Here is a 15,626-nt window from a genome sequence, read left to right as displayed (position 1 = left end):
TTTTTTCTAAGTTCTTCGAGATGCGAACACGAAATTAAAATGTGATTTACTGTGACCTCCTCACCACACATTTCACAGAGGTTTGTCTTTCTTTGTTAATAAGAAGTTATGGGTGATGTGTGGGTGACCTATGCGTAAACGACATAAAATTACTTCGATAAAACGCTCTTTATGGCGGCATGATTTCCATTCTTTTAAAATGGGCTTTATGGTATGCAGCTTGTTGTGTCCTTCATTATCCCTAGAAGCTTGCCACTTGGCTCTTAGTCTGCTATGTACTAACTTCATGTAATCCCTAGGAGGCAAATTCGCATGTCTTATTTCCATGGTTCTGGCTTGTGCAGCACACATGTCGGCTCTCTCATTATCCCTAATGCCAACGCGACTGGGAACCCAGCATAATTTTATAACATGTTTTTGTGTTGTGATCTTTACTATGTTGTGTATGATGCTTCCACTCATTGGCTCCGTGGCATTTTTGGAGTTTAATGCTGTAAGGACGCTCAGTGAATCTGTATAAATGATGCTGTTTTTGATGTTTTCATTTGATATTTTCTGTACCGCAACACTAATAGCATAACACTCCGCGGTGAAAACTGTAGCACATGAGGGCAGTCGTACTGCATTTTCATTTTTTCCTTGTATTACTGCGCTTCCTACATGAGCATGAGTTTTTGACCCGTCAGTATAAAATGCAGTGTAATTTCTGTATTTTTCTTGTAGTGCTAGATATTCTTGTATTATATGGTTGTGTGGCGTACAGGTTTTACTGAGGCGTGTTAGTGTGACGTCACACACTGTGGGGAGAGTGTACCACGGTGGTAGCGCTTCGTGTCTTGGGGCAATATTTTTAATTTCGTTTAGTATGTTCAGAGCTTGGCATTTTTCTTCGAAGCGCAAGAGCAACGGCTTAATTGCGTGAGGCTTGTTGTTGAAGAGTATTCGGGATGGGCATTTCGTCACAATTGGGTAACAGATATGTTTGGGCTGAGAAAGGATTTTGAGGATGTATGTACAAGTTAGTGCAGTTCTTCGATCTTCTAAGGAAGGTTCATTCGCTTCCACATACAGACTTGCTATTGGTGAAGTTCTGTAAGCACCGGAAGACAACCTTAAACCAAGATTGTGGATAGGATCCAGTCGTTTTATGTAGGATGGTCTTGCTGAGCCATATACTATGGACCCATAGTCTAACTTAGAGCGAACCAGAGAACGGTATATATGTAACAGGCATGCCCTATCAGACCCCCAGCGCTTTCTTGACAGTACTTCCAGTACATTGAGGGCCTGGGAAGCTTTTTTCTTTAGGCTGCTTATATGTGGCAAGAAAGTGAGCTTTTTATCGAAAGTTACCCATAGAAATTTATGCTAGAAATTTATGCAGGTAATGGGGTTTGGTTTAGATATAGTGTGGGTCGGCCTGTAGGCCTCGTCTCAAAGAGAACAGAACCGCTACTGTTTTCTGAGGGGAAAATCTAAATCCGTTTCTATCTGCCCAGGTATCCAGTTTATTTATTGTTATTTGTATCTGTCGCTCACAGGCAGGTATGCTGGAAGACGTGCATGCTATTTGGAGGTCGTCTACGTAAACTGAGTACATTATGGATTTTGGGATTACTTTTCCTATGGGGTTCATTTTGATGATGAATAAGGTCGTGCTGAGGATGCACCCCTGGGGTACGCCAGTTTCTTGAATAAAAGTGTTGGAGAAGGTTGCACCTAGGCGGACTCTGAATGTACGGTTGCTTAGGAAGTCGCTCAAACAGCCCAGCATCCTGCCGCGGATACATAGGTCCGCTAGGTCACGGAGGATACCGAACCTCCAAGTGGTATCGTAAGCCTTCTCTAGGTCGAAGAAGACCCCGATACAGTGTTGGTTGTGGATGACCGCTTCCCGAACTGTGTTCTCAAAGCGAACGAGGTGATCGGTTGTGGAACATGTCTTTTTAAAACCGCACTGATGTTAGTTAGTTAGTTATATTGATTTTAATGGCGCAAAAGCAACTGAGGCTATGATGCGCCAAACACAAGGTTAGAGTTTTTGTTAAAGGTGAAGCTTTCTATACTTAGAGTTTGTTTAAAATGCTTGCTTCCTTGAGAAACGCACTGATGTATATCTAAAAGTTGCTGGGACTGAAGTATGAAGGTTAGTCTGATGTTTAGTATGCTTTCGAATGACTTTGCTATACAGCTAGTGAGTGCTATTGGCCTGTAACTGGTGGGACTAGTTGGTGGTTTGCCAGGTTTTAGGAAGGGTACTATGATTGCTTCTTTCCATGCTTGGGGGATTTCTCCGCTCATCCATATTTTATTGAAAAATTTTAGGAGAGCCTCTATGGCAGTCTCAGAGAGGTGAGCAAGCATGGCATAACGTATATTGTCTGGGCCTGGTGCTGTCATTTTACCGGATGTTAGTACTGTGTTTAGTTCCTGCATTGTAATAAGCTGATTGTAGTCTTCGTGTATGCATTTCCCAAAGGGAAATTGTTGTTTTTCTACTATTGTTTTGTGCTTTTGAAATGTTAGTGTGTAGTTGGATGAGCTTGAAACTGTGGAAAAATGCTCACCCAATATGTTGGCCTGCTCTTCAAATGTTGTTTGAGTACCGGGTGTTGTTAACATTGGAAATGTGAATGGAGTAAAATTTCCTGTGAATTTCCGCACCTCCTCCCACATTTTCTTTGATGATATTGAACTGTTTATGGAGGATATGTACTGTTGCCATGATGCCCTTTCTGCGTTGCGTCTAGTGTATCGTGCTTAGGCCCTAGCCCTTTAGAAGATGAGCAGGTTTTCTGCTGTGGGATATCTGCGAAGTTTGCCCCAAGCCTTGTTTTCCTGCTTTTTAGCCAATGAGCATTCATTTGGCCACCAAACTTGATGTGTTTTTCCTGCAATTTCAGACGTTTGTGGGATGGCTTCCATTGCTGCAGATATTAAGCATGTGACAAATTTTTCATTTATTTCTTCTATAGTAAGGGTTTCGGCATATTCTTTTTCTAGTGTGGCCTTCGTTCTGAAAAGTGCCCAATCGGCGAGGTGAATTTTCCACCGCCGAGGCTGCGTAGGGAGGATGACTGTAGCTGATGTTAGCTTTAAAACCGCAGGTAAGTGATCACTTCCCCGAAGGTCGTCTAAAACATCCCAAATAAAATCATTAAAAACTGATGGAGATGCAAATGCTAAATCGAGGCAGGTCATTTCTCCAGAGCTGGGGCAGCAATACGTGGCTTTTCCCGTATTCATTAAACATATGTTATTCGAAAGAATAAAATCCTCGATGAGCTGACCTCTGGAATCAGTATGCTCACTTCCCCAGAATGAGGAGTGTGCGTTAAAATCCCGAATTATCACATATGGCTCAGGCAACTGTTCCAGAACTTCTTCTAGGTCATGCATTGTAATTGTGTTGTGTTGTGTTGTGTGGTGGTATGTACACAGAGCATATTGTTATCGTTTTATGGCTAATGATGTTTACTGCGACCGCTTCTAAGTTTGTCTTTAATGCTATCTCTCTTGTAGGGACATCGCTTTGCGTAATGATAGCGACGCCTCCCGAGAGTCGGCTAGCTTGCACTCGGTCTTTCCTGAAAATATTATATTTTTAAAGATGTTTGTGTGCTGTGGCCCAAGGTTTGTTTCCTGCAGGCACACAGCTGTAGGTGCCATTGTTTTCAGCATTTCGGTTATGTCTGTGTAGTTTCTGTGTAGACCTCTACAGTTCCATTGTATTATATACGCCATTGTGATAAGTTGCGGATTGGGGAAAGTTATTTATTCTCAGGAGCGGTGATTCGTGGTTTCCCTTTCTTCTCTAGGGAGTCTCGCCGCCGCTGCAGCGCTGGCGAACCAGGATTTGTATCCATCGCCACTTTCGTGGCGCCGGATTTCCGCGGAGACGCCGCGGATGCGTGTGTTTTAGATGTCGGCGGACTTTCGCCGACATCCATATCCTCCACGGTGGACGTGGGGGATGCTTCTTGGTTGCGATGGCCCGTGGCCTTCTCATTCGTCTTTTTTTTTCGGCACCGCTGAACTAGGCCCTGCTCCAGCGGCAGAGTCTTTTGGGCCAGCAGGTGCCTTCTTAGAGGGGTGGGGCGACAGGTCCAGTTCAGCTGAGCTGTTCTGGGTGTCTGTCGCCGAGGATGACGCTGCTGAATGTGGGGCCTGAGGGCCTCCAGCGAGGATCGCGTGGTCTTCTCGCGAAAGTTTCAGCCCTGTGAACTGTACCACCGACTTCTGTGGTGGGGACTTGGGTGTCGACACCAGGTCCACCGGATAGACCTGTGTGCCGACAGAAACTGAAGGCGGCGGCCGTCCCCGCGTCACCGCTTCAGAGTATGTCCCTTTCTGTTGGAAAGAGACGCGTTTTTTTTTTTGCCTCAAGGTAGGACAGGTTTTCTGTGGTCTTCAGAGTTATAATTTGTTTTTCTGTTTTCCAGACTGGGCACGACCTGGAGTACGCGCCATGTGCGCCATTGGAGTTGACGCATTTTGGTGTGCGTTCGCATCTTTCTTCTGTATGTGCGTCTTCTGCGCATGTGACACAAGTGGGTTTACCGCGGCAAGCCAACATGCTGTGTCCAAAGCGCTGGCACTTAAAACATCGTCTCGGATTTGGTATGTATGGGCGGACTTTGCAATGGAGGTATGCGGCGTGGATGGAGTCAGGCAGAGTTGTGCCATTGAAAGTTAGGACAATGTGTTTTGTCTTGATTTCTGCATTGTTTCTCCGGATGGTTATTCTTCGGGCTGCTATTACTCCTTGTTGAGCTAGTTCTTCTTCCATTTCCGCATCGGTACTCTGTAGGAGCTCATATTCAGATATGACGCCCTTCGACTGGTTGAGGCTGCGGTGCGGGGTTACCTGTACGCTCACTTCTCCAAGATTCTGTAATGACATCAGTTTGATACTTTGTTCTTTTGTGTTTACTTCTACAAGGAGATCTCCGGTTCGCTGCTTTTTTGCTTTGTAGTCTTTGCTTACACAGCTTTTTAGGGTGTTGGCGATGACAAATGCAGAGAGGTTGGCTACCGGTTCATCAGTGTTTGAGTGAACCATAAAAAACTTCGCAAACATTTCTGGCTTCTGTGGATTCAATTTCTTGACATCGGTGCGACCCCTTTTTGGGGGCCGATCAGATTTTTTTTTGCAGATTTTTCCATACGGCATGTATAAACTAAGGGTTCCTGATACTTTGTCGCCTCTGATTCACCCTTATACACAGAGGAAGGTCCTGGGACTCCCTGCCTGGTAGACAGACGAGGAGCCCATCGGCCGAAGATTGACCACTTCCTCGACCGCCACCGTTCAAGGTTTCTTCCCTCCACCTTTCAACCTATCGCCACGGTACGGATGACAGCTTCGGTATGGGGGCTAAGGGTCCGTGGTGGCGCCAAGCACCAACACCTCGTTACACAAGGTGCCCTTGCGGGGATTGGAGGATTGGTGGCTGAAAAGCAGAGATGTGGCATAAGGTTAGAATTGTAGGAAACCGTAGGTAAAGATGGGGAATCTTAATGAGAATTGTCAACACAGTAAACAAAAAATAAAGAAGAAAAGCTGAGCATGGTGGCAATTGCCACCACCCCGTTTCAAAGGGGGCGCTCCTATCCATCCATCCATCTATCCATCCATCCACGCGTATGAAGAGCAAGCATATGAATAAACACTTGCGCGAGGCGAGCAATGACTGCTGCATGGCCGAAGGTGTTTCGAAAACTATACGTCGATTTCGAAATTTCAAAATAGGCATATTTAGATTTCAGTGAAGCCATGTTCGTAGTTTTGAAGGAAAAATACAGAGCCTCGACTGAGCGCTAACGCCGTGGAAGATAAACAGAATCAAGCTTTCCGATAACTTGACTGCCAGTTATAGAAGGATAGGAACGGTTTGGTAGACCTTTGTAAACTTTGATCCAGTTAGTACTGAAAATTAGCGGATCATGCAGTATCTTTTTCAGCCATCCACGAGAAACCGTGAGCCTGCGGCTTCAAAACCATTAAACTGTGAAAGCAAATTTTCTTGCCAAAAGTCTAGTACAAGAATTGGTAGTGGTTTAAAACGCCTCATTTTTTGTGGATTTGATGAAAACGCATAGTTTTCTTCTATCACTCGTATCAAAAAGCAGCGCGCAAGATTTTTGGGTACCAAAAACGTTAATGCAAGGAGCCAAGATTATTGATTAATAATTGTTTTAGAGAAATCTTGAAATAAATTATAAAATTGTGTTGATAAGTATTTCTCGTTTAGAATACGTTCGTACAGAATTCCTGGGTACAGGAAACACCTCGTATACGCGGTTCTTCTCCGACTTGAGTCTTCTTAACCTCGATTAACGAAGGAGATGTTTCATATAGAAATGCCATTCTCAGGCGTCTTTAGCAATATTCTAGAGCTTAGTCAAATGCTTTGAATTTCCTGGCTCCCCGCTCAATGGCGTCAGAGCTCGTGAAGAAAGACAAAACTCGCCATCAATTTTTCACAAAATCACCGGTACCCAATAAAAATCAAAATGGGAGGTTCACTGTCTAAGGGTTGTTAAGTTTAAGATCTAATGACAAATCGAAAGGACAAACTTTAATGCTTAATTTTTAATAATTTTTACGGTTTTTATAATTTTCAAAACACGGTTGCCCTCGGCTCTGCGGCCCTACTAACTTTCCCTATTTCGACGAGTTACGTGCACTGGAGAGGTTGCTTTACCTGCAAGCTTCTCGAAATCGCACGTATTTTGGCGTGCAGTTGCAAAAATCTGTTGGGCCACAGCTCCGAGGGTAGCTGCATTTTCAAAATTCTAAAAACTAATATGGATAATAATTAGGGTGGGCTAGACGGCCCCTCAATAATTAAGGAGCCTAAACGAAATAGTTAATATACAGCTATTGAGTATTAGCTAAACAGCCTGCTCGTTAACATGTAGTAGCTGCGTTCTGCTGTACTGTACTACTACGCCGAAAATGATATGCCGGACACAGCGCTCTCGTAACTCACAATGCCTATTTTTAAAAATTGTACAAAGTCTGCTGAAACACCCTGTATACATAGAGGGCAAATCTGGAAGAAGCAGAACTGAAAGCAAAAAGAACAAACTTCGCGCTACATCATTCATTGACCTAACTATTTAGACCCTAAGTAAAACCGCGTTACATTCCAAGCATGAAGCCCCGGTTCAGCCTGGACTGCTGATTCGTTCACTTGCTTCTTTAAACACTGAAACACCAAAGAAATAAGGTCGGTGATCTTCAGTAGCCAGGACCAAGCATCAATTCTTGTATCACAAATGTCATTCTAGGTGGTTAACTGCTCCGTGGGTGGGGCTCAGCTTTGAACACAGGGTCCCGCTAACACAAACGAAATAAAAAACAAATACATCACTCTGCTCTCTGGTAAGCCATCGGGGGCTTTCTTCCCACTTGCCTCCTGCACATTCCCCCCCCCCCCCCCCCCGCTTGTCTTCAATGCGTGTCGACCGTCAACTATCAAAGACAAAGGGAAAAGGCTACAGAGCAGGTATACCAAAGACAGTGGGGCGCTCGGCGGAGAAGATAAAGAACAGATTTTGTTCTCACGCATTTCCAGAGAGACGCCGTAATTATTTTTTCTGGCTCTCCTGGCTGCCCCGGCAAAGAAGATAAGGAACGGTCTTGTTCTCTCACTCTTTGGGTCAGTATGTCAGTGACGTCGTAATTGCTTTAACCAGCGCTCGTTACCGTCATCCTTGAAAGGCGTCTTTGTTAGGCTCCGCCGCAGTGCGGGCAGGTGTGGAACATCGAGCGCCTCTCCGACGATAGACTACGGCAAGGGGATCCGCTGAAGAAAGCGGCGAAGCGTCAAAGACACCTTTCCCACTGCACGGTGCGTGCGGGGCTCTCTTGTTTTCAACGGAAAGCGGCTTCGGCGGGCGCCGACGTCTTAAAAAGGGACGTAGCTGGAATTGATTTCTTTGTGTGTTCGATTTAATGGCGCATAGGCACCTAAGGCCACAAGGCACCAAGCACAAGGTAGGGAAAAGTTTTTTTTGCAGAATTTTATAAAAATGTGAAAAGTGGTCGGCGGTGTAGAGGGCCTAAAACGTGGTTTTACTACTCACTAGTAAAAGCTTTAAAGAAAGTCGGGTTACCTCAACAACCATCATTGCCTGGGCATGGATGTCAAGGCTCCCAACCACAGCTGGAAATGAGCGGCGGCCTTAAACTCCCCTTGAAACCATTCTAAATAAACAAGTATTTAAGGGGACTCGAATGTGTACGCATCCCTCTTTGGAGGCTCCTGCTCGCGCTGCCCCCACCGCCCGAACGAGTCTCCGCACAGTCATGTTTGTCATTACGTGCGGCTCAGGCGTCTCACGTCGAAGCTCCCTTAAAGAGAAGACTCCCAATTACGAACGTTTCAGTGCCACGTCCACCTGTCGACATACGTAGTCGTGTTCGGGTCTTTTCAGAACAGCAGCTTTTATGTTTGAGTAATGTGGCTACTTCGCGTCCTGTTTGCCTACAGCGGCACTGTGACTCTGGAGGCGCACTCCCCCGGTTAAGAAGCCGTTGTCAGCAGGCCCTTTCGCAATATATCTTTGCGTACCGCTGTTCGCAGATTTCGAGCGCCAATTTTTCGAACAGACGAGAAGCTGAGTATTTAATCGACCGAGCTGCGTCATTGTTTCTGCCTCCCAGAATTAAGCGAGTACGCCATTGTGGGGGGAGGCATAAGGGAGCTCACGCCCCGATAAGCTTAGCAAACACCTTTTTCTTTGGATGTTTGTAAAGATGTTTTGCGCGGCCCCTCCCCTTCGCCATAAAAAAGGTTCGCTTTAAGGAAAACGATAAATCGCGTTATGGACGGTTAGCCGACTGTCTTGCGACGAAGGTGCGAAAGACGAAGCCTTGCGAGGTCGCGTTGGAGCCGCAAAACTGAGCCGTCATGCGGACCCGTGGGGTTTCGGGCAAAGCATTGCTGGTCCAGGCATCCTCTCTCTTTCTTTTATGTTTTTTTACCTCGTTTTTGAGAGGACCAATAAAAGGGTAAAAGGGTTTCGGGCGGTGTCTCGCTTAAGTTATTGCTTTCGACGGCACACCGTTTGACGGACCGAATGTCACAGAGAGAGGCAGCGATGGGTAGGAGCGCAACTAGGGCAGAGCGTGCGGGTTCGACTGTGTGTTCGCGTTCCCTGTGTTTTCGCTGGCGTTTTGATGTTTTTTCTGGCTGTGTGCCATAACTACAAAATGAACTTCGTAACGTCTTCGTGGAATTAACGTGGTGCTCACGAGTAAAAAATCTAGTGGGAACCGACGTAGTACTGGCTCCTTTAATTTGGAAGAAATTCTGATTGGCTACGTAAAACCATTTCCGAGTTGTTTTAAAAAAGAGTCTCCAGGTTCTGGAGAAACGTACTTAATAGCGGGTTTTGTGCCCCAGAGAGGGAAGAATGGCACCCTTTCGACTACAGCTCGGGACCTCTGCTCGGAATATTCTGAGCACCCCTGGGTGTGACTGATTATTTTGTTACTTAATCTGATGTCTTGTGTATCAGTTTCATCAGTCTAACTAATGTGTCGGACTTATCTTTAATAAATCGAGTTAAACAATGCTACCCATGGACACCTGCTGGTCCCTTTCTTCGACGCGCCATAGCTGTACTCCGACCACAGACACACGCTTCGTTGCAATATACAACCCTTACATCATACACAGCTGTTCAAGCCGCCCGGCCACTATATGTGAAGATATGTGTATATGTGGAGAGTAATACGCCTCGGGGCGAAAGGGTAATGCACTTGATATTCAATTCTCAGATTCAAAGCATTGCAAAGGTTAACCTGCTTTCGCGTATGCTCAATGGCCAAGCATATGTTTCCCAGTAGTTATGGCGAATGAACTCTCTTTAGCTAGCCGTGATACAACTGAATGAGTGGAACTTTATAACTTGAAAACAGCCTCTGAACCCTTCTCTCTATATATCGGCAGGCTTTCATAAATTATTCATGCTCTTCACTGATTCATTTTTTAAACACGGTGACGGATTTCATGTTCTGGAAGCAGGAAGTGCGAAAAGATAATTTTAATTTCGATAACGCCGTATATTTCTTAAACCAAACAAAAGGAACTCATAGAATTCGTTAGTATTATATTGATTGCAATGACAAGGAATAGTATACTGTGATTCAAAATAATGACGTAAAACATGACTTGAAAAGACAGTTTTTAACACGCACAGTTCCTCGTTCATTGTGTATAACCTCTGATGCGTCACTGCGTCAAATCATTATCTTTGTGTAGTGTTGGTTTGTTTGTTGGTTTGTTTGCTTCTTATATCTTGTCATAGCTTTTTATCACAATGCCTAAGAAGGCACTCCGCAAAAGGTTTTCGTGCCATCGGCGCTCCTTGCCGCAAATTGGTGCTGGAGGGCCTCAGTAGTTCCTATCGCACCTGGATTCCTACATGATGTCCTGTCGCAACGATGCGCCCGAGCGCCACAAATGTAATCCGACGGTCGCTGCAAGAACCCGAATGCATCTTAGCTAGGTCGCCAAGGCCGCTAGCGTAACATATATTGCTTCCTGAAACGCCTTCAGAGCGGTTTTCCGCGTAGATGCGCACAACGACGTTTTTCGTACCAAGCTTCCTGATGCAGCGTGCAGGCATCGCTACTACGAAGCAGTCCGGAATGCTGTCAACTACATCTTGTTCTCGTATTATAGTTGAAATACTGCTGAAACACGCAACACATTTTATTTGCTTGCTCTTTGTTCAGTTTAATGGCCCGTAGGGAACTCAGACCATCAGGAGCCAAACTCAAGGTAGAGGGAAGTTGTTTTCTGCAGAATTTTAAAGTAATATTAATTATCGGTGGTGTATAGGGCCTCACACAGTGTTTTGTATTACCTAGTAATGAAGGCAAAAAAGTATTTTATGAATGGTTAATATTAAAGGTTTTAAAGAAGGTCGGGTAACCTCAGCAGCGATCCTTGGTTGAGCAAGGATGTTGAACCTCCCAACCAGTAAAACAAAATCTTAGCGTTCTTCCCAGGAATGAGATGGTGGCTGAGGTGTACGAAAAAAGAAGTGAAACAGTAGGTAAAAATTTACACTTTCTGGAGGACACGTATTTCCCTCAAAAAGCTGAACACTGAAGATATGTACACAATTGCATATCATAGAATAACATTGGGTATAAAGGAATGTGTTTATTATAAAACTCAGTAAAATACAATTTGCTTAGTTTCTCAGTATAAAGCTATGAGTAAGGTGTGTGTGTCCTATGCGAAGCCGGCAGAGAATTACTTCCTTGAAACGTTCCTAATGTGTGCAAGGGTTCCATTCGCCTAAAACTGGCTTTATTACTTCATTTTTCCAAGCTAACTTCCATTTTTTTCTTAATTTATGGTGTATTAGGTACATGCAAACTTTAAAGGGTATGTTTACTCTGTTTATATGTTTGCAACGGGCTTGATAAGCGCACAAATCTGCTCTGTAGTTGCCTTTAATTCCGATATGACTTGGTACCCAGCAGAGTTATGTTTTGTCCTTCAGCTATAGCTGCTGCTATGTTGTGTATAATGTCACCAAGCAGAGGAGTACGTGGATGTCAAGAGTGACTGGCTGTACTTACTTACTGTTCGCGAAGTTCTCGTTTACTATTTTTGTACGGCTATGGATATGGCGTAACATTCAGCAGAGAAGATGGATGCACACTGTGGAAGTTTGATTCCAATCCGCTTGCACAACTCCGCTCCCAACACAAACATCTGTTTTTGAATCATCTCTATAGTGAAAGTACTGTATTTTTCCTAGGGTACAATAAATTCTTGTATTATATGTTGTTGTGGAGTTTTTTTTTGCGGAACTGTAAGAGTGAAATCGCAGATTGCAGGAATATTGTACGATGTAAGGCTCGTTCACACTTGCGAGTCGCAGAGGTCGCGCGACTGTTTTGGTCGAAAAGCTACAGTCGCAAACGGTCGCCCTGGTCGAAATGCGACAGTCGCGGGCCAGTCGCTCGCTGCTCGATTTTTCAGCCTCGCGACTGCGAGTCGCAAACCGTTGAACTAATCAGCGGCGGTTCGGAAGTTGACAAAAGCGTCACCTACATCCGGTTGTTCATTCCCGGCGGCAAGATCAAAATCGGTGTCACACAAAAGATGGAGTACTCCGCAGAGCTGCTCATCAACGCTGTGCGCGAGTACAAATTTTTATATGACAAACACCACCACGAATTTAAAAACAGAACTAAGAAGGACTGCACATGGGAAGGAATTGGAAGACTATTCGGCTTAATCCGTAAGTATCCCACGTTTTCTTTAGATGTGCCGAGTTCGTATTGTTGTAGCATGCATGACGAATGACGAGGGCAACATGTTTTTCCTCACAAGAGCGCGTGCTCATGTTTACACACGATGAAAACATATTCCGAACTTGATTTTTGCTTCTATCGCTTGGCGTTCGTCCCCGTTTCGCTCGAAGACTAGAGCCGAGACGTGTGTTTTCACGCTCGCGAGACACGTGCATTGGCTACTGCGTGGAAAGTACGCTCGGCCTCTTATCTTTTTTTCTCTCCCCGCGCCTTGTGAAACGCTTGCTCAGGAGCAAGTTATTATTGCTACACACTTCCATGCTCATCCAACTGCGGTACTTCGACGCCAGCACAAAATGTGCATATGCTGAACATGCACGTGCATCAGCATCTCCATGCAGCACAAATTTCTAGAGATAAGCCACAGCAGTGATTAGTTCAAAGAAGCAACACTGAGCTTTCAGGCACAGTCAGACAAAACAAGCTGAATGCACAGCATTTCCTGAATGATGATTATTTTATTTGCCATATATATTCACGAGAACGTTTTTTTCTTCCAGGCACCCAGACAGAGAAAAACATTTAAAGATCTGAAGCATATATACATGAGGAAACGCCAGGAAATAAAAGAAAAACAGAAGAGTGGAGCTGGGGCGGCAGATATCCCTACAGTGAAATGGCCGCATTTTGAATCGATGATGCAGCTGATGGAATCTTCACCGCAGACTGCACTGTGAGTTTAATTTGCTGGTATAATGAGAACTTTTGCAACACCTGATGTAGAAATACATGTGAAAAGGAGAACAGAGCCAGAGCAATCATAATGTGACAAGTCCAAAAATATGGTAGTTGAGCAACACGGGCATCCCATAGCGCACTCCATTGAACAAACGCAGGCACCTCCTAGCATGAAAGTGATTGCTGGGGAAGTCTAAGCTGGACAGCAGAAAGGCTAGTTCAGAGTTATCAAACTATATGCTTAGTGCCTGTAGCAGTAGTCTTGTTACATATCTACACTGCTAGCGACTTTAAGCTAAACGCTAGGATTTGTTTTGCTAAGCCAGTCAATGTCCAAGTCACATGTTTGCATTGTCAAGTCACCCTCTTCTTATCTGTGCCTGAGTGCAGTGACCAATAGTGTTCACATCTCTGCGTGTAATCAAGCAGCTGTATTTGCTTTCATGAGAGTGGATCATAAAAAGTTGAACTACATAATTTGTTTTTCTAGAGTCCCATGCAGTACAGAGGACCATGATGGAAGGTGAGAAACAATAGGGCACTAAAAAAACAATGTTGCACAAACAAATTTCACAAGCAACTGCACTAGGTTCTTCAGAAAGCTCATTCTGTTTATCCTGGTGTAAATTATGCACATTAATTTCTTTTCAGCTTTGTCCCTGCTGTTGATGACGGAGGTGAAATGTTAGTGACAAAAAGGAGGCTTTTAGGCCCAACCTTAGACCTATACCGCATGGTATGGGCCTGCCAATGCAACATGGAAATAAATATAATAAAAGAACTGACGATTGAGCAGCTGGCCAACTTTGCTTTCAAAGCTGTGCTCCTGCTGAACTTTGAGCCTGTCTTTTTAAAGCGGTCTCGTTTAAACTGTTGCCTTTAGTGAAAACAAAGAACATTTAGCATAAACCCTCACAATCAAGAATACAGCTAGGATTTAGGGAAAATATTCATGGTGCCTTTGCACAGTGTTATCCTGCTGCATATTGATCCTTCATCTCTGGCATTGCAGCTCCAGGCAGGCAACCCAGGGGCATGTGGAGCCACTGCCTCAGACCACTGTGAGTGATGTCAAAGCACAAACCTAGGAGCAAGAGTAAGGAAAATTTTAAATACCCTGGTAGATTTTCACATTCTTGTAATCCACCTACTTTTCACAAGGTTGTGTTCCGCTATAAATTGCACGTGCAAGAAGAGTGCCCTAATGATACTCGTCTTGCAGATGCAGTACTGACGTGCCTGAGCAGGATGCTGCTCAGCTGCCACCTGCAAAACGGTACGTGGGCAGAGTTTCTGGCAGAACAATTGCTATGTTAAACAGGCGTACCAAGACAAGTTCTTTCGTCTAATGAAGAAAACTTTGTGCTGTATTATAGGCTACCCACGTCGCAGAACAAAAAAAAAAACAGAAAATTCTAGGTGAGTTTCGCAATCTGTTCATGACTGACAGTGTACATGTTTGTGTTCCCAAAGTTGAAGGCATTTGCAGTAAGGTTAACTGTGAGTCTGTGCTTTGTCTGTTGATCTCCCTTGTCCCATCTCTCTTGCCCACGATTTCTTTCAATGACGCTTGGTGAACTCACTACACAATTTACACTACTCTAAATTGCTTGGTCTACAGGAATGCAGGTGATGAAAGTGTAATGAGGGCTTGTGTAAATCATCTTGCACTAATTCGGGAACAACGACAACAGCAAAGAGATGGCATCGGGCTGTTTTGAATGCTGCTGGACGCTCGCCTGCGACTCCTGCCACGACCTTGGCTGAAGACTTAATGCATAACATTGAAATGATGACATAACCAGCAGGTGCAGAGTAGGATTGAGTGATTGCAAATGCAGACTGTTCCGAAATTAAAGGCGCGCTGTAGAACGCTGATCACAGCTAAACCAGTGAATTGGTCGAGGTCAAATTTCGTGCACAAATGGTATTTGGTCGGCAGAATTGCTCTCTACCACATTTCTTTGGGGTACTTGCCTGAATCAATAAGGAGAAGTCCGACATTCCTGTAGTTTGTGGCAACGACGAAACGAAATGGGTCGCTATCTCGGCTATTGCACCGGTGGCGCCATCTCGTTGGTTGACCATGGAGATTAGGCAAAGGGGGTTCTTTTGCAGGAGGTTTGAAGACTTTTCAGCAACTGCTTTATCAATGACCACAAAAGGCATAGTTTGGCCAAAACTGCACCAAGTATGATGTTTCTTGGGGTAGAGCACCTTCGAAACCTTCCGCAAAACTCTGCCCCACCTCCTTTGCCGAATCCCCATGGCCGACAACGAGATGGTGCCACCAATGCAATCGCTGAGAAAATGGCCTATTTTATTTCATCGTCGCCGCAGACAATGAGAATATACGACTTTTTCTTCTTGATTCATGCAAGCACCCCAAACAAATGTGGCGGAAAACAGTCCTGCTGACCCAATGCCTTGTATTTGCGACAATTGAGCTCGAACAATTCACTGGTTTAGCTGTGACGTGCATTCTGTGGCGCACGTTTAATTGCGGAACACACTGTAGTGTTGATGTGCTTGTATTTTTCATTAACTGCAAATGTTTTATACAAATGAACGTGCAATTTCGACTCTGTCATTTTTA

Source organism: Amblyomma mixtum, chromosome 4 (genome assembly GCF_055824585.1).
Source record: "Amblyomma mixtum isolate Tamu chromosome 4, ASM5582458v1, whole genome shotgun sequence".
In the NCBI taxonomy this organism is placed as follows: domain Eukaryota; kingdom Metazoa; phylum Arthropoda; class Arachnida; order Ixodida; family Ixodidae; genus Amblyomma; species Amblyomma mixtum.
This window is presented reverse-complemented; position numbering follows the sequence as displayed.